Source organism: Gorilla gorilla, chromosome X (assembly GCF_029281585.2).
Source record: "Gorilla gorilla gorilla isolate KB3781 chromosome X, NHGRI_mGorGor1-v2.1_pri, whole genome shotgun sequence".
Lineage (NCBI taxonomy): Eukaryota > Metazoa > Chordata > Mammalia > Primates > Hominidae > Gorilla > Gorilla gorilla.
Window position 1 is genome coordinate 60,026,797 of NC_073247.2, and position 19,922 is coordinate 60,046,718.

Genomic DNA, 19,922 nt, shown 5'->3' on the forward strand with positions numbered 1-19,922 from the left:
TAATGTGGCTTCAAAATATGATGGGAAAATTGGCAGAATACGAAAAGAAGTTGGTAACTGAGAGAATAAGCAGACAAAAAGCAATAAGGAGGTGGGGCTCTTCCTTACCGGCAAACTAAGCACTTGGCTTTGTCTGCCTTTAAGGTAGCCTAACACTGATTCTTACCCTGAGGAGGGGATGTGGAGCAGACCTGCTGGAGAGCTCCTGGTCTTTCCTTTAGGTTGTACTCCTCCCAGTCCATCACCAGGTATTGGAACTGCTGTAGGTATGCAAGGAAATCTAATACAACCTGGACATCATTTTTACTTTCTACATGTGTCACCTGGGGGCAAGAGAGAGGTGGCAGATAGAAGGGAATGGCCTCATAAACTGGGTGCGTCATCACAGCAAGGAACTAGTTTTAGAGATTCATTGCAAGCCACAAAGAGCAGACATTTATTGAAAGGATGCTGGAATGCTTCAAGCTGACTCAGGAAGGGTGGGGCCCAGGGCGACCCTCAGTTGTATGGGAACCACGCCTCCTCCTTTCAAGGGCTCCTGATTCCTGAGGACCAACCCCTGCTGCTAACCCTAGGAGGCCTCCCCATCCCCTTCCTGGAGGAAGGGGTCAGGTGGAGAGCTGATGTCCTGTGCTAAACAAGGAGAATGTTGCTAGGGTATGTATACTCAGGCAGCACAGCCACACAAGCCAGACAGCGTGCACTAGGCTACAGCCAGTCACCACCAGGACTCGGGGACTGGACTCTTCCTAGAACACTCTTTCTCCTCCGACCCATGTCCTGATGCCTGCCCTGGGCTGCACTCTCTGGGACCAGCAGCTACAGCCCGACACCCTCGACCCATGCGCCAGGTCTGAGCCACTTACTCTGGGCACACTCTTCATGGGCTTTGGGGTGCTGCTGCCCAGTGCCAGCAGCCCCTTGGCACAGGGGTTCCCAGAGGCCCCTCAGCCCCATGTCCATCCCCCTCTCCCCACTGGCAGCTAGCTCCACAGGCTTCTTTCCACTTCCACCTGCTGCCCACCTGCGGACGCTGCCAGGGCTTAAGGGTCTTGGGACTGTGTCCTGTAGTTTAGGCCCCCTCTCAGCTGTAGGGGAAGTGCCAGCTGTAGGGATGGACTTGTCATGCCTCATCCCTCCAGCTGGCCTTGGAGAGAAGAGCTGGATTGTGCCCCGGGGCTGCTCAGCATCTGCTGGGCCAGAAGGCTGGCTGCCAAGCCATCAACCCACCTATGGCCTTAGGAGCCCAGAAGGAGACAAGGAGCAAGCCCAGACCCTGCAGAGTGCTGATAAGATGGGCCAGGGACATGCCTCTCCAGGCCCAGCAGGCTTGGGAGCCACAGCCGCTCCGGAGCTGGGGTCCAGGCCTCCCCAGAACTGCAGCTGGAGCTTCATCCTTTTCTGGGAAGAGCAGGACCTGGGGTGGGAGGGGAGATTGGGATGGGGCTGGAGGCAGGCTCTGCTGCAGAAAAGATGGCCTGTCACAGCTTCTGCCTGCACTCCTCAGGCAGGCTTCTTGGAGGGGACATTTCACAGCCTCGGAAACATTTCTGGAATTGGCACCCACTCGGCCCCCAGCTCTGTAGTGGCTGGGGGAAGCCTGCATGGAACAGGGGAAGAATAAGGGAGGAAGATCAGAGCTGTAAAAGGGGATACAAAGCCTGTACTCTACGACCATTGTGTCAGGCACAAGGTACTATTCCAGAAGCCTTTGCTGAAGTGCAATGGATAGTACCCTGGATTGGGGATCAAAAGAACTGAGTTGGCTTTTGGTTCTACTTCTGAAAAACTTTGTATAATAACATGTAGATGATCCTCTTTGAGTCTTAGCTTTATTGCTTGTAAAATGCAGATAATTCCTCCCTCCCAAGGATTCTATATAGATTGAGATAAAAAAAAAAGTGCAAATGTGCAAAGTAAACATCTAGGCCTGTCCTAAAGGCACTGTGACGTCGGTTGCATCCAAATCTGAATTTTGTCTGGGACCAGGGTCAGGGACCAGAATACACCAGAGGTGAGGGCCAGCCCTACCTGAGAACCATCAACAAACTTACCCCACATCCCATTATACCTCCTCACTCCCTGCAGCCTGTCAGCTTCCCCAGTCTCCCACACTCACTGTCACCTGGGGCTCTGGTGCACCAGATGACACTACTTGCTCCCTGGTACACAGGTGAGTGCAGCCAGTGTCATACCCAAGGCCTCTAAATGAGGTCCACAGGCAAGAGCCATCCCAGCCCACATCTGATATCCAAGATGCAATGCTAAGTGGAAAAAGCACTGTAGAACAGTGTGTGGAATATGGTCTTGTTTATGTGTGTGTGTAAGATATAGGTATAAAATATGGTTGCATATTCATAGAAAATTTATGGAAGAATACACAAAAATTGTTAACAATGGTTATTACTAGTTCTACAGGGATGATAAACAGGGAGGGGTGAGGACTGTATTTTTACTAATTATTATCATTTGAATATTTTTGCCATGAACATGTGTTACTTTTATAATGTAAAAGCACTTAAAATCAAAAGATGTAGATAGTAAATTAATATGTAGATATAGATAGATGATAGATGGACAATAGCGATAGATAAATGATATGAAAATAGCTAAAAGCTAAACCAGACAGATATCTCTGTGCATTGGTTTCCTCACGTAAAATGGTACCTGTTTCATAGGATTATTGTGAGGATTAAATGACTTCATACGTTCGAGTCCTTGGAACAGTGCCTGGCACACAGTAAGTGCTCAATGTTTTCTTTCGGATAATACTGGTGTGGAGATGGTGGAGGAAGACAGGCTGGCTCGATGTGATAATCTCTTTCGCCATCTTGTGGTCAGTGGAGCACAGGCCACACAGCAACATTAATGCCAATTAGCAGCGTGGGTTCACTTTGCACGTTTTCAATCCTCTTCATAGGTAAGTGTAGGAGTTCAGGCCTTAGGGATGGAGGACCTAGGACTTTTAAAATCGAAAAAGAGCTTAAAGAAATAAACAAATAACTTTACAAATGGGTAGCCAGAATAGGACTTAGAGACCCCTACTCTAGTCATCTTTGACACCAGATGTCCTGATCCCTAGTCCTGTCAGTGTCAAAAAGAAAGCAAATTGGCGGGCCCCTATTTTTTGTTTTGTTTTGTTTTGTTTTTTTCAGGTTCCTCTTTTCCTGTCAGGCTTCTTAGTTGCATCAACAGAACCAATTTTAGCTTACCCAGAAAAGGGATTTTTGAACACGTATTGAGTAGCTCAGGGAAACCTCAAAAAGGCCAGAGAATCTGGTTTGGGAGCTAGGTGGCCACGAGTTGCAATCCTACCCCCTCTGCGGACAGGAGCTACTGAGGCTGAGTCCAGCGTCACTAGGATATCTCTTACAGTTGTTTGTGAAAACTCAGTACAGCTGCTTGTGAAAATTCAGTGTCTCTCTGACACTGTCACCAGGCATAGCTTCTTCTGTTCTTCTGATTTCCGCTGGTCTCTTCACGTGTTTCTCCTGATTCAGAATCTGAATGGGGAACATCTAATTGGTGGAGCCTAGGGCTCACACCTCTCCTCTAGGCTGAGTTCTGGTTTCCACCTTAGGGAGGAAGGACTCTTTTTTTTTTTTTTTTTTTTTTTGGAGACAGATTCTTGCTCTGTCACCCAGGCTGGAGTGCTGGAGTGTAGTGGCACAATCTCAGCTCAATGCAGCCTCCTGGGAGGAAGGACTCAATGCAGGGCTTCTCCAAAATTTAGAAGGGCTATTCAGAAGAGCCTGGGTAGGGCAGGGGATGATGATGCTCTGACTTTGGGAAAACAGCATTGAGCATGTGTGCTTCAGAGTCCCACGTCCCTTCTCCAGGTCCTGTCTATCTAGCTGTAGGTTCTACATATGACCCAGGCAGTACTGGGAATCTAGGTCTGTTTGATTCAGTGGTCAGGCCGGGTATGGTTGCACATGCCTGTAATCCCAGCTACTCGGGAGACTGAGGTGGGAGGATGGCTTGAGTCCAGTAATTCAAAGCAGCAGTGAACTATAATCATGCAACTGCACTCCGGCCTGAGTGACAAAGCAAGACCTGCCTCTTAAAAACAAAAAATTGGTGGTCAGACTCCATATTGATTATTAGGGGACAGGTCATGGTGATACCAGATGGAAGGATTTTTTTGGACAGGGAAGTCCATGGGAGCGGTGGGGCACAGGTTCCATGGCCGACTGGTTTACCACTGTATTCAACAGCAGCTAGCTTGGTGCCTCAATACATGACTGAAAGAATGGTGGAATAAGAGAACAGACTAAGCTGGCCACCTTCCTTCTGTAGTTGTAAAATTTCACTGACACTTAGGGCCCCTAATTTCGGAAGAAACCTAAGAGATGTGTTTTGGAGGTGTCTTGTTAGATAAGGGAGATCAAGAAAGGTAACTCCACTCATACCAAGCTACACCTTCACGTAGGGTTTCTGACTCCCATCCAGGAGGTGACTCCCCTCCACATTTAGTGTCTCCACTCAGAGGGAAAGAACAATCAAGTGTGTGCTACAAGATTCTACTGTCCATCCACACATTTTCTTTCTTTCTTTCTTTTTTGCAACAGAGTCTCACTCTGTCATCCAGACTGGAGGGCAGTGGCAGGAGGCTCACTGCAACCTCCGCCTCCCAGGTTCAAGCGATTCTCCTGCCTTACTCTCCCAAGTAGCTGGGATTACAGGCATGCAGCACCACACCCGGCTAATTTTTGTCTTTTTAGTAGAAACGGGGTTTCACCATCTTAGCCAGGCTGGTCTTTAACTCCTGACCTCAGGTAATCCACCGACCTTGGCCTCCCAAACTGCTGAGATTACAGGCATGAGCCACTGCGCCCGGCCCATCCAGATATTTTCTTGAAACAATTCTGCACTTAGGACATATTTCCAGGAGAAATTGATGAAACATTCCCATAGTGGAATTGCTTGAGATTGCTGGGCCTCAAGGCCTATTGGAATCGAATTTCAACATCCAGCTGGTGGGTCAGCCTGCGGCCTCCATATTTGCTTCTGTGAATCAATGATGGCAAGTGCCCATCTCTGGCCATGCCAGCTGAAAGGCACAGACCACCAGAGGGAGCAGGTGTGCCTCTTCCATGGTGGAACATGGCACTTCCTGTTTGCCGCCCCCACCCCCCAACCTGCCCTGCTCTGGAAAACACCACTGTTGCTTAGCAACAGGGAAGGCAGTCATCCAGGGCCCCATGTTTCTATCAGTCACCAACCCAAGTGAGACATGGAATGTAAAGACCTGCCTTCAGATCACATCTACTGTAGCACTTTGGAACTTGCTGGCCACTCAAAATGTGGCCTGTGACCCTTCAACATTTCAGGGGTCCCCAAGACAGCCCAGACATTCAGTGAATTAGCTAGGACTCATGGGACTCAGTATATTATTGTACTCATGGCTGTTATTACAGCAAAAGGTTATACAATATGATCAGCAAGAAATAGAAAGAACAGGTGGGGTCTGCAGAAGTCCACGCACAGGCTTCCTCATGCTCTCTTTCTCCTGTGAGGGGGCCCATAGAGCACATCCTTTCCCAAGAATGAAAATGCACAATATGTGGGTAATGTTTTGCCCAAGGAAGCTCACTTAGTGCCCCAAATTTTTACTAGGGTCTGGTCATTAGGCACCCCCTGCCTATTATGTACCCAAGTTCCAGACTCTCGGAAGGAAAGCAGGTGTTCAGAATAAACTACGTTGTTGGTACAAACTGGTTAGGCACTGTGAACCACCCCTCTCAATTAGGGAACAAGTCAACTGCTGTCTTAGTTTTCTATTGCTGCCATAACAAATGATCACAAACTTAGAGGCTTAAACTATATAAATGAATCGTCTAACAATTCTGTAGGTCAGAAGTCCAGCTTAGGTCTCTGGGCTGAAATCAAGGTGTTGGCAAGGTTGTGTTCCTTTCTAGAGGCTCTAGGGGAGAATCCATTTCCTACTCATTCCAGGTCGGCAGAATTCAGTTTCTTGACATTGTAGGACAGAGGTCCCTGTTTCCTTAGGCTGTCATCTGAGGGCTATTCTCAGCTTCTATAGGCCACCACATTCCTTAGCTTGTAGCATTTTCCTCCACCTTCAAAGCCAGAACAGTGAGTCGAATCCTTCTCAAGTCACATCTCTCTGGCCACAGCTGGGAAAGGTTCTCCACTTTTAAGGTCTCCTGTGATTGGATTGGGTCCACCCAGTTAATCCAGGATAATCTTCCCATCCCAAAGCCCCAACCCTTAATCATGTCTACAAAATCCTTTTTGCCATGTAAAGTAACATATTCATAGGTCCCAGGGATTAGGACGTGGACATCCTTGCATATCCAGTATTTTGCCTACCACAAGTGCCAAGTTCCTAGATGCCAGCCAAGGGTCTTTCTAAATATAACAGTCTCAGGGATGCTATGTTAACTCTTTTCTGCATACTCATGCATATCTAAAGGAAGGTGACATCATGAGTGATAGGGGATACCTTCTTCCAATATCTTGTAGCCCCTTCCATGCTTAAAATGTCTTGGACTTCATAAACAACTGGACCCGGGGCTCAGCCCACAAAGATGCCTTATAACCCAGATTCCAACATGGCATACACATTCTGACCTTGGGACTGCGCAGTGCTATCCCTTTCCTGCTTCAACCTGGACAGGAGCCAATGTCTAGGAAACTATTAGGTTACGTTCTCTCAAGCATAGGACTTGACAGAAAATATATTTCAGTTTAACTTCTTAGCTATGTACCAAGAGCAAGTTATTTGTTCTCTGTAAGTCTCATTTCCTCATCTGCTTCCAGGTATAACACACTGTCTTATAGATTTAAATGACAGAATACATACAATCATGTATGTGTAAGGCAGTGCTTTCCAGATCACAACGGCTAGTGTGCTAGGAGATGGAACATCCAGTAGGAACAAAAACAAGACTAAAGTCTCCTGTTTCAACATGGAGCTTCCTCTAGGGGGAGAAAGAAGAGAAGAGGCAGAGGTTCACTTTTAGGATCTGCCTGGATCTTTTTTTTTCCTCCCGAGCTCATCACTTTATTGACAAACTTATTTCTCCTTCTTCCTGTGAAGGTGTGATATTGTGAATGATTAACCTTTGTTTTTCACCCCAAGCTCCAGCTTGCCCTTGTACTCTTGGCCCTGCTGCAGATGACAGGCCCAAGGCTTCTGCCCCAGGGTAGAGTTATTTCAGCAGAAATGCAAATAGAATCAAAGAGCCCAAGATCAGCATCTGAGTCACAGAAGAGATTTCAGAAAATGTACACTGAGAAAATAGAACTAAACGAAAGGCTTTTTGAGTTGGAAGATCTTAGGTCTTTTGAATACCAAGACATAAGGACCTGGCCTATCGACAGGCATACAAGGATATATGGTTTGTCCAGGGGACTTCCAGCCATCTAAGACTAGATAAAGCTCCCATACACTAAAGGGAGGGCTGAGAGGGAGGCAGAGAGATACCTATGACATTCAAGGCCAGGGGATTTCAACCTCCATTTTAGACTATGTTGAAATCTTAAGGAGAATCAATCTCTCTCTCTCTCTCTCTCTCTCTCTCTCCCCTCTCCTCTCCTCTCTCTCTCTCTCTCTCTCCTCTCCTCTTCTCTCTCTCTCTCTCTCTCCTCTCCTCTCCTCTTCTCTCTCTCTCTCTCTCTCCTCTCCCTGCTCCCGACTGGTTTGGGTTCCCTTTCATTTCATCTCCAAATATCACAATGGTATTCCCTGGAGGGCAAGAAAGACTTTTAGTCTGGGCCTTGGGATTGAGGAAATAGAAGAGAATCTGTGGTGTTTACAGACACTAGCACCATCCATTAGGGTAGGAACAGTAAGAAAGCAAAGGTTTGTGTCAAAGACTTGAAGTTTTCCTAGTGTGGGTCTTCAGAAAACCACTTTAGGGCCTCTGAGAAAAAAGACACTGCCATACTGGCTTGGTAGTGACAGTCAGGTAAAGACCTCATTCCTCCCATTACTGGAACAGCCATGAGGTCTCCTGACAGCAAGGTGACAGTGTCCAGATAACAACAGGTGAACAAAATAGCCCTACATACCCAGAGACAGAGCCACTTGCCTTGGGCTCAGCTGTTCACTAAGTCATCGGGTTCTTCCATTTCAGTGCAAGGGTGCCTAGCCAATGTAGTGAGCAAAGGTTGATTTTAAGATTGAGTTTTGAGGGATCAAAGTTGGAGCAGGTCAAAATTATTAACAACTCGGCGATGCCCGATCCCTTCTGCCTGCAGCTACTAACACTGCATGGTTCCTAGCTTAACAACCCTCTGAATTTTGGGGAAGCTTCCTGTAAACACTAAAGAAAACAAACAATATGTCTTGAGAGCAGTGTGTATTATGGTTAAAAGCAACTGAATATTGTTCCTCCAGCTGGGTTGCATGAATGCATATCAGGGGAACCATGAGTCCCATTGAATTACAGGCAAACGTACTATGCCAGGTGCTTTTCATGCATTTTTCAAGGGAGAAGAGATATAGCATAATCAGATTCTCAGAGGGGTCTGAGTCTTAAGCCACTGTTGCAATGGGGAGTCTTGGATTTGTGCTTTATTAACTGTGTGTCCTGTGAAAATTCATACGGAACCCCCATGTCATATTTTCCTGCCTGTAGAGTGGAAAAAACCAATATCAACCCCATAACATTATTGTGGGGAATTAATTAAAAGATGCTTTATAAATTAATTGGTTTTAAATGAGACCTTCATGTGTTCCCTTCCCCATCCCCCAATAAATAGCTCTGTTAAATAAAAGGCAGAGATTTTGGATAACAGAGATATATATTTTTCAAAAATGTATGTGTACACAGTTTATATATGTGGAATAATGATGTGTCTAATCCTGTATTTTTTCAAGAATCACTTTCATAGATTATTTGGCATTGTGTGCTTTAAAATAATGATGATGATGATAATGATAATTCCTTGCACTTGCATAGCCAGTAGTCCTCTCATTTATCTCATCGGTTGTTGACAAAGCCCTCCTCTTACTCTTGTAAATGAAATGAGGCTAGTGCTGGGTCCGCAGTGTTTGGTTGCCATGGTTTAAATTCGTTTCATAAGCTGTTGCTTGGCAATCCCACGCGTCAGCTGGCTCTTTTTCCTCAGCACTCTCGCCACACGCTGTCTGAAGTATAATGAGACTGAGGCTGGGCAAAGGAGGATGGCAGTCCCCAAGCACTTTCCATCTTCCCACACAACACTGTTTGTTACCATGATGCTTGATAAATGTGTTAAAAGCAGAGTAGTGAAGTGGTTGCAAACATGGGATTTAGTGTCACATAGACCTGGGTTCAAGTTCTGGGTTGGGATTTGGCTCAGTGTCTCCTTTGGCCATTCACCTAGAAACCCGTCTCAGTTTCTCCATGTATCAAGTGAGAGATTATAATATGCAGCACCTGGAGTGGATGTGAGAATTGGAGGAAAAAATTCATTTAAAGTACCTGCACACAGTAGGTGCTCAGTAGCTATAACCTGTACTAATAAGGGTCATGGGAGCTGGTGGAACTATAACTTTCCTTGTTCTGTAGTAAAATGCTCTGATGTAGCAGTCAGTTTGGACTTAATTTGTGTAGTTGTGGCCCACTTTCTTTTATACATAGTATGAGTGGGCTCACTGCAAATCCACAGAGTAAAACAGAAATTTATAAATAAACTATCAGGATCAAGGAAAAGACTGGGAGTGTTGTGACTAAAGGAAGACAAGTAGAGATGCTGCAGACAGAACATATCAATAGATGTCCACTCCAGGTAGTGAGTGGGTAGGCACTGTGCATTCAAAGGGGCTGTCATGGGGGAGGCTTCTCTCCTCCCTAGATAAACACATACCCATGGGCAGTGGTGTGCAGGTAAAACAGCTCTCAGCGGGAGAAAAGCCTTGATTTGTAGCATTTGCCTATTTCTGTGGTGTAAATACTCCTACCATGACCAATTTCAAACTACCAATGTGATGCCATTGAAGGGAATGTAGAGTTGGAAAGCAATGCCCACAATTGGCTCTCAGGAGCCCATCAGAGCCTGCTTCAGCACAGAAGTAATCCCTTCCCTAGGGGAAGCTTTTTTGTTTTTGCTTTTGTTTTTTTCTCTTTTGTGGACATTTCCAACAAGCTCTTGTATTTATAGCAGTTTAGGGAGGTCAGTTCTCAGGACTGCTCTTCTGGCCTTTGATTTTCCCTGATTGGAAGCATATGGCTGAGGAAATAGCCTCTGTTCTGTTGTGCAGGCCCATCCCACATCTCCATAGGCTGACTTCAGCACCCTTTCTGGCTTAAGATCAGGAGCCCATGATCTTTGCAGGATCCAGAGGAGACTTGGGAGCTAGGAATTACCTAGATGAAAATCTTAATTGAGGTAGTATCTTCTCCCAAAGTTATTTTATCTTTTTTATATAACCCAACTCAGCCATACTGCCCTCGTCATAGTCTCTCATACTCTCATGGTCTCTCATATTCATTGTAGCATTCTCAGTGCTACAATGCATGTGACCTTACTATGTTTATATTAGCCACCAAGCAGTTTCAAAATGAATCACTTTTTAAATTCATCCGTGCCACTGTAAAGCTGCTTCATCTAATATGACTTCAGTGTAGTTGTCTGATTTTGATAGCTGGAGTAAACAAACTGTGTGTGTTTGAATTCCATTCTGGACTGAACAGTTTCAAGTGTCAGTCAGTGATGCTCATTTGTAAGAACAGGCACATTGACCAGCTTTCAGTGAAAATATGTTGCATGTGTTTTACATTTTACATGGTCCATAATTTGTATTTCCTTTCCACTTCGTATCTGACAATGTCCAGTTAAATGGCTCCTACAGACAGAGTGCCCCAAAACATAGTGTCTTTCTTACAAATCAGCTGAAAAATATCAGGATGTTTATGAGGCAGCAGAACAGAAAATTAGATATAAAACCCACAACTTTCTAAGGAGGGTAGGCCCTGTTAACAGGAGATTTTTTTGTGGGGGCAGTAGGGTTAGATACAAAGTCATGAACCTCAATATAATTAATGGCCTGTCACAGTTCTGAGAGTTTTCAGTAGTGGGTGGAGTGTACAAATTTGAAGGTAGAAGCTGGAAGACACTTAAACTTCCCAGCAAAAGCAAGATCCTTGAGGGAGAGACCAAAGTCAGGGAAAATGGAAGCCTGTTAGGGAGATGGTGCAGGGAGTGAGGGGAGGGGGATCTGATCACTGGAGACTGAAAAGAAAGATTTGTGGGAAGGAATAATGTCTAATGGAGACTTTCTAGTTAAATTCTGTGGGGGGAAATGCTCCTAATACATTTCCCCCAGGACATTTTCATTTAATTCTACAATGCTCACTGTTTAATGGGCACAGATTCTCTATGGTGAATGTGAGTAAAATCGTGTTCCAAGATTTAGATATGAGAGAAAAACAAAGCCCATGAGTCAGGGTAGCAGACATGTGGCTTATATATACTCTCGTGTGAATGAAGGGTCATCTTTGCATAGAAAGATCTCATGTTCACCATTAACTTACCAGGTAGGGGTGGGGGATGGAGGGTATTTACTGTGCCTAGCTGGAGGACTGTAGGTTAGACAGGCTTGGTGGGAGGATGGAAATGGAGTTTCTCTAACGAGAGCCTGCAGGTTCCTGGAACTCCTCCTCATGCTGACTGCTCAGAAGTGCCCCACCAAATTCTGCCCAGTGGCGGCAGAGTCCTGCTGGGGATGGTCTCGTCAGATCCAGAAGAGTGGCTTATAAGCAAGAATAAGCATACATTTTCTCTTAAGAAACCAGAGTTAACAATTATTTTATTTTCCATTGTCTTGGTCAGCTTGGGCTACTGTAACAAATTACTGTAGACTGGGTGGCTTAACCAACAAACATTTATTTCTCACAGTTCTGGAGGCTGAGAAGTCCAAGATCAAGGTGCCAGCAGATCCTGTGTCTGGTGAGGGCCCACTTCCTGGTTTGCAGATGGCTGTCTTCTCATTGTATCTCACAGGGTGGAGAGTAGTAAAAGCTCTTTGGAGTCCCTTTTATAAGGGCACTAATTCTATTCATGACGGCTCCACTCATGTCCTAATCACCTCCCAAAGACTCCACCACCTAATACCATCATATTGGGAGCTAGGATTTCAACATATGAATTTGGAAGGGGGGCATAAACATTCAGTCCATAATACCAATGTTTTTGAAATATTTGAAAATGTTGTATACCAAAAGGAAGCTCAGGGACTTTTACTCTTAATATTGTTTTGCCTTTAAGCCTTTGTGTCCAATTATTTAAATGGTGAAAAGTGAGGATGCAATTTTTTATATACCATGAAAAAGTCTTAAAACTTCTCAAGTCTTCTTTTATATGTTGGACAAATTTTCAGATCCTAAAAGAGTTCATTTCTAATTTATTTTCAGGAAATTTTGCCTCACTGCCTTTTTATAAAATCCAAAATTTTGTCTCCAGCTATGATTTATTTGGAAACTAATTTTTTGAAAAGGAGTAAGGAGGGTTGTGGCCATAATAGATTGATGGCTGCCTGCTTTCCATGGCATGGAATTGTTGCTAGGAGAAGCTGCACAGCCATAGATGACAGTTCTCAGTGCCTGCTTCCCCCGATCCAGCTGACATGTACTTGCCAGTGGAGTATGAGAGTTACTACACGGCCAATAAGGGGCTGTAACCCACTCTTGAGGGAATTAATCCATTCCCGTGGAAAACAATCCATTCCCTCTAGGAACTAATTCAGTCTTGCAAGAGTGAGAACTCACGAAGCCATTCATGAAGGATCTGCCTCCATGACCCAAACACCTCCCACCAGGCCCTATCACCCCACACTGCCACGCTGGGGATTAAACTTCAATGTGAGTTTTGGTAGGGACAAACAAAACACATCCAAACTATAGCAGTACCTGAAATGCCTTAATGAGGACTCCTCAGAATCAGAATACATTGTTGTGGGTAGTTGTCTGAAAGAACACCAGTCTTGGTGTTTGTAGTAGAGAGTATTCTTATAGGAAGAACTTTATTTTGATCAGCATGTGTATCAGTCAAAAATCAGTTGCACATAACAGAAATTACTCTAGCTATTTTAACGGGATATGGATTTAACACAGGGAGTAAGGTGCTTACAAAAGTCACCAGAAGGGCTGAAGGAGCAACCTCCAAGCTCGGAAATGACTACTAGAACAACAAAAGAACTGCCACACCAGGAAGATGGCTACCTCTGCCACAATCAGGAAGCTGGGAAATCAGGAACTTTTTTTCCTGACAGCTGGATTCAGAATCAAACCATGTTAGCCCACATCCTGGGATTGGATTAAGGACTCTGCCATCGTAGCTGTTGCTCTAGGAACATGCCACCTTTGCTGTGATTCTGAGAAATGGAGACTGTCATCAAATCTGTTATGCCAGAGCTACCCCATGCCTGCTAGATCCACAGCAGCAAAATCGAAGCCTCTTTCATTGCCACCTCTCTCCCCACATGACTAGATTTTTAAAGATAATTATCACATGAGTAAACCTGATTAGCAGAACCTAAATTACGTCTATTGCCATGTTTCAGAGGAGTAGCTTTCTAGCCTGTGTCATAAAGGAAGACACACTAGAGAGGGCTTAGAAGAGTTGTTTAGCAAGCCAATTATAGGCTTCACCACAGTCATTCCCTGTCTAGAAAGAGGCCCTCATCCCTGACTCTGACCTTCGGAGACTGGCCTTTCATGATATGAAACAGACCCTATTAGATAAAAGCTTCAATTCTGAAAGCACCACAAATAGCAATATAATGTCACTGGACTGAGAAACATTATGATGAGTAAAACCCGCATTGATGTAAGTGATATGCACAATCAAAAAATATAACAAGGCCAGATCTGTAAAGTGAATATTAGTGTCTGAAACAGAAACTAAAATTTGAAAAATCATATTTGAGAAAAAAGTGCCTTAAAAAGTTGTAACATCAAGGAATACCATATATTTTTAAAGGTGCCAAAATATCTAGGACGTATTTCAAATACATTTAGAGTATTTGTCTGTGTTGGAGAGAGGAGAATGGGAATAGGGATTTTGGGTAAAGGAGGAAAAATAAATAAAAAATAGAATAGCCTGTGCTGACTGATGATGAAAGTGTGCCATGATCTGTGTAGTATGAATAGCTCAACTCCTAATTTTGTAATGTCTAAATAGGATACATAAAACTTACCAAAAGTTAAGTTTCTGCACAGCAAAGGAAACCATCAACAAAGTGAAAAGGCAACCTACTGAATGGGAGAAAAGATTTGCAGACCATACATCTAATAAGGGGTTAATATCCAAAATGTATAAGGAACTCACACAACACAATAGCAGAAAAACAAATAGCCCAATTAAAAAAGAGCAAAGGACTCTAATAGACATTTCTCCAAAGAAGACATACAAATGGCCAGCTGGTATATGAAAAAATGCTCAACATCACGAACCACCAGGGAAATGCAAATCAAAACCACAATGAGATAGCACCTCATGCATGTTAGGATGGCTACTATTAAAAAAAAAAAGAACAAGTGCTGGTGAAGAAATTGGAACCCTTGTGTACTGCTGATGAGAATGCAAAATGGTACAGCGTCTTTGAAAAGCAGTATGGAGGTTCCTCAAAAAATTAAATATAGAACTAACATATGACCCAGCAATCCCACTTCTGGGTATTTATCCAAAAGAATTAAAGTCAGAATCTCAAAGACATATCTGCACTGTCATGTTTATTGCATCACTATTCACAATAGCCAAGATGTGGAAACAACTTAAATGTTTATGGATAAATAAATGGATAAAGAGAATATGGCATATACATACAATGTCTTAAATTATACATTCGGTCTTTAAAAAAAAAAAGGGAATCTGCCCACATGTGACAATATGGATGAATCTGAACCTTGTGCTAAGTGAAATAAACCAGTTACAAAAGGACAAATACTGCATGATTCCATTTATATGAGGTATCTAAAATAGCCAAACTCATAGAAGGAGAGAGTAGAATGGTGGCTTCCAGGGGCTAGGGGGAGAAGGAAATGGGGAGTTGCTCTTCAATGGGTATAAAGTTTCAGTAATGCAAGATGAAGAAGTTCTAGAGATCTGTACAACATTGTGTTTATAATTAGCAATGCTGTATCGTACACTTAAAAATTTGTTAAGGGGGTAAATCTCATATTAAGTGTTCTTACCACAATGAAAAAGAAAAGTAAATGGTGACTGGAGGCATGCATTTTAAACTAATTTACAACTGAAAATTTCACAAAACCTGCCAAACAGGACAGGAATAATGTACTTAGATTGAAAATATAAAAAATTAAAATATATAAAACTCATTCCCCAAATTCTGAAAGACATGCAAATATATAATTTTTATAAAGCTTAAAAATGCCACATAGGGTTTAAAATTTAATCAAATGTCCAAATAGAAAGTCTAGGAACATTCACATTCTCCACTCTGACACAAAAGTGTATGGTATCAAAAAGAGATTTGATAAAAAATTGTGCAAATTAAAAGCTTATTGAATATAAAAGACATGTACAATGCAAAATCATTGAAACATTTTTGATGATTTTTTAAAAAAATGGCCAGAACAGTAAATTAAAATTGTTTTAAAATGAACTCAGTAAACAATGATAAAAGTATAAACTGCTGTTTGGGAGATATTTGTTTTCAGCCCATATGAAAACTTTAAAAACTGGAGACAGAGTAAGATTACTTGTCTTCAAATGAAATTGAAATAAAAACAAAAATATCAAAAGAACCAAAAGGAGAAGACTCCCCAAAACCTGAAACAAATCTACTTGACTCATAAAATCATTGAAAATGGAACCCCAAGTCATTCAAATTTACTGAAAGATCATACATTATTTATTAGAAACATTTCATTTTATACCAATTTAAAATTTCATAGTTTTGCCCAAATTGTCCAAATGCTACCCCCTAAAATTTATTATTTTCCAAATTCCCCTGCATCCTATTTACACTAAGGCCCTCACATGATTAGGCAGCTGCTGAGCAGGCTGGGAGACATCCCTTTGGCACTTACAAACTGAAACATTCCACACACATAAAGATCAGCTCTCTCACTTTTGCTTTTCATGCCATGAGATGACTTTGTCAAAACCGAAGCTCTCAGGCCTGCCCTTCCCATCATGAAATAGCCTTTGCCTACAGTAGGGCCTAGGAGAGAACCCAACAGTTCCCAACCAGACCTAGAGCTCTCCTCCTGTGTATCCTTTTCTCTCCCTGAATTGAACCAGGAGCTTCTTCCAGAGCTTGTGACAGTGCAGATCATACTGATGTGATTTGAAGAAAACCCTAGCTGCTTCCCCAGCCAGATGGCTGCTGCAGCGGGATGACGATGGTCAACCTTGGCCTTGTTCCCCTTTGCTACCTCCTGGAGGTGACTCGAAGTTCCTATTGTTAGTTGCAAATATCTTCCATGTGCAGGCTGGAGTAATTAGGTGGGGTATGGATGGAAAACAGAGGAGGTCCCTGATATAGGGGTTGAAGCAGGTTGAAGGGGGCAAATGCCTCAAGTTGTGGGGAGCAGAAGTCAGGGTTCCAGAACAGTGAGGTGAAAGTTCTAGGCTGGGACTGCCTCATTCCAGGAGTGGCTGGTCTGTGGGTCCTGATCTAGGTACGAGCATCTTCAAGGTATAAAGGGTAGAGGTGAAAGCCATGGTGAGGGCTGGGCTGTAGGAGGGAAAATGTGTTCACTAAGGTCTGGCCAGGGACCATCCCCAGATACTGTATTTCATCAAATCTAAGATGCCATCAAGTGTGAGATGTACCATTATTTTATGTATCAATACATTAAGTAAAAAGGCTGCCAGTTAAACCATGCCATGATGTTTTCTCAGCACTTGTAATTTTTTATTTTTGTTGTCAAAAGGGTTCTTTGAGACTTATATAGATATAGTATCTTTCCACATATCACTATTGTGAGTACATAAAAATAAAAGCAATGTAAATTGCTTAAAATATTTCTAGAATTTCTTCACATCTAGAACCTAAGTATCCCAAATCACTTTTCAGCTCAGAGTTCGTTGTCTGTGTTTTCCCACACAGAGTTGGAACTATCTGTGTTTTCCCACACAACATTGTCCTCCATGCCATCAAGACGGTTGGTGATGTAGCATTTCTTAAAAGAGAGACCCACTATTGTCCATGGATTTTCTTCCAAGTTGCTGCTAAACTGCAAGTTTTGACATGGGGCTTTCTTGCTTGGCCTGTGAGAAGTTATCCTGTTGAATGTATCTCAATAACAAAACCCAACAGAATTTCAGCTATTGTAGGTATCTTCCTTGCTTTAGACCTAAAACACACTTTGTTGTTGCTCTGCATGAAAATGTGGAATTGCAACATTTTCTCCATCTTTCAGATAACTATTCCTTCATAACAAACCAGTTACACGGATTTCTGCTTCCAGCCTGAGGGCCACAATTATTCTTTATGCTAATATGTCTCTGAGATTTGATCTTTGCTAGAAAACTCTTTTTCTTTTAACTTTTGAAATAATTATAGACTCACAAGAAGTTGTGAAAATAGTATAGGGAGTTCTCATGGACCCACCACTCAGATTCCCCTAATGGTGATATCTTAAATAACTATAATGCATTTTCCAAAGCAGGCAATCAATTGGCACAATACAATGAACTAAATTGCAGAGATTACTCAGATTGTACCAGTTTTCATGTGCACTCTTTATTTTGTATGTTTGTGGATCATTCTATGACATTTTCCTACAAGTATAGATTTGTATAACCACTACAATCATGATACAGAAGTGTTCTGTCACCACAAAGATCTCCCTCCTGTTACCCCTTTACAGTCACACTTTTCATTGAGGTAACTGTTCTCAGCCTCCTCCCCCTCCACTCTTGGCTTTTTCTGATTGTACATGTTAAGCAGCACTTTTTGTGGCCTGCCTATTTTGCCTCCTAAGCATGCCATGTTCTATTAATCATCTCCACAATTCTCTGCACAGCAAACCCCCTTGGTCCTTCTTCTGACCTTGCCAGTTATTATGGTGATTGCAGCCTCCTAGCTTCTGGCAGTTAACTGCTACCACCTGGCCTCCATTACTTCAAGGCCCCATGATCCCCATGGACGTTAATGAGCCCAGCTCCGTGACCACGGCCCCTACCCTCAGCTCTAGCCTGCAGGTGAGAGCCGCCACTGAACTTCTAAGTGATGCTGGTACCCTTATCACCCATACATTCCTTACGGCTTTGGTGAACAGTGTTTTCTGGGCCCCTATGGAACATAACCCTCTGGCAGGATTTCTGACCTCACATTATGTATCCATTTCAACATGTCCAATTCCTTCAGCCTCTTTATTCCTTCCTCTGCTATCCTCCAGGCAACCCAGGCATTTCGACTTTACTCAGCATGAGCCTTTGCCTACGGCAGGCTTCTAAGAGTCACCCTAGCCATGAGTCTGCCCCATCCTGATACACTTGCCTAGGTGTTAAACTCACCTCATAAGAAAGTACCCTCAAACTGATGAATTCTGGGTTATTCAATCTTATATTCTAACTGCCTTGATCAAACACCTCAAAATCCAATCCCTGGCTCATGCATATGTGCTGGCCAATTTTTCCAGCCCCTTCAGCACATAATCTCTTTCCTTCCCTATCATGCACACCAAATCTCCAGGTGGATTATGCTGGAGCTTAACCCAGGTCATTATCCTGGCAGCTAGGAGATGAGATTGGGGCAGCTCCTGAAGGGGGAACCATTTGCTTCATGGAGAAGAGGCCTCACTAGCATCTTTCAGCACAAGGGGCGTGCTAGCTCTTACTGGGGAAGGATGAGCTAGCTCTGCAGTTTCTGAGAGTTCAGGGAAATCTGCAGAGCCAATATCTCAGAAGCATCCATCTAGATGTCTCCATCCTATTTTTTCAGGTTTCAGGTTTTTCAAACCAAGGCTCTGAGTTTACCATGACAGACTTGCCTGTGATGAGCAATTAATCATCTTGAGAACTCTGTTCTCTATCAAGTCCTGAGTCTGCCCCTCTGATATGTCTGCTTTTCCACTGAAAGAGAAAAGAGCATCTTTATAAGCTACCAATGAGATCCTGTGGCTCTTACATTTAGCCATTAATTGCTTATTAACAGCCCTCAATTTCGTTAACCTTTTGTAGGGCATCAATACAAATTAGAACTAACCAGCCAACTTTGCTGGCTTGTTTTACAAATACCAGAATCATTGTACCTACAAGGTGTTCACCTCCACCAGACATCTCCAGGTCACTACTGGTGAAATCTTTAGCATTTAGGTCATCACCTTGTAGAAAGGACTATTTGTTCCCATCTGCAACTTAGGTAACTTTCCCATCAGCAATTTGTCCACCAGGTGTTGAGTGATCCAGTCCCCAAACCCCATCTGACCATCTGTTTTATTGGACTTCATCAACAGTACAATTCATGTCTGTTCAGAACCTTCAAGAAACAGATGCCAAGATGGGATTAGATGTGCAAGAAATGTATTGGAGGAAGTGCCTATGGGTGATAAAGAGGAAGAAGCAGAAGTAGGCAAGGAGGGCCTTCATAATATAATCCAGGTCTGACATCTATGAAAGGAGAGAAGGAAGGAAGTAGGAAGGAATTGGATAGGAACAGTTCCAGACGGCTGCACAGTTCAAAGAAAGTTTGAGCCAGGCAGATGAATTATAGGAAACTTGCGTCCCACAAGAATGAGCCAAAAGTAATACTTGTACCATGCTCAGTCAGTGGCTATTGGTGGCCCTGGGGAAGCATGGCCTCAGTGCAAACATGGTGGTGGACCAAGTCAGGTGGCAGCTGGGGCTATCAGTCAACTATGCTTCCTGCAGCAGGAGATCTCAGTGGCACATTTTTATGGCCACTGCATGTGGCATTCTAGGAGAAAGCCTCACTTCTGTCTGTGGTTTTGATCCCTGGGGAAAGCGTTGAAGGCTTCTGCCTCTCTCTCTCT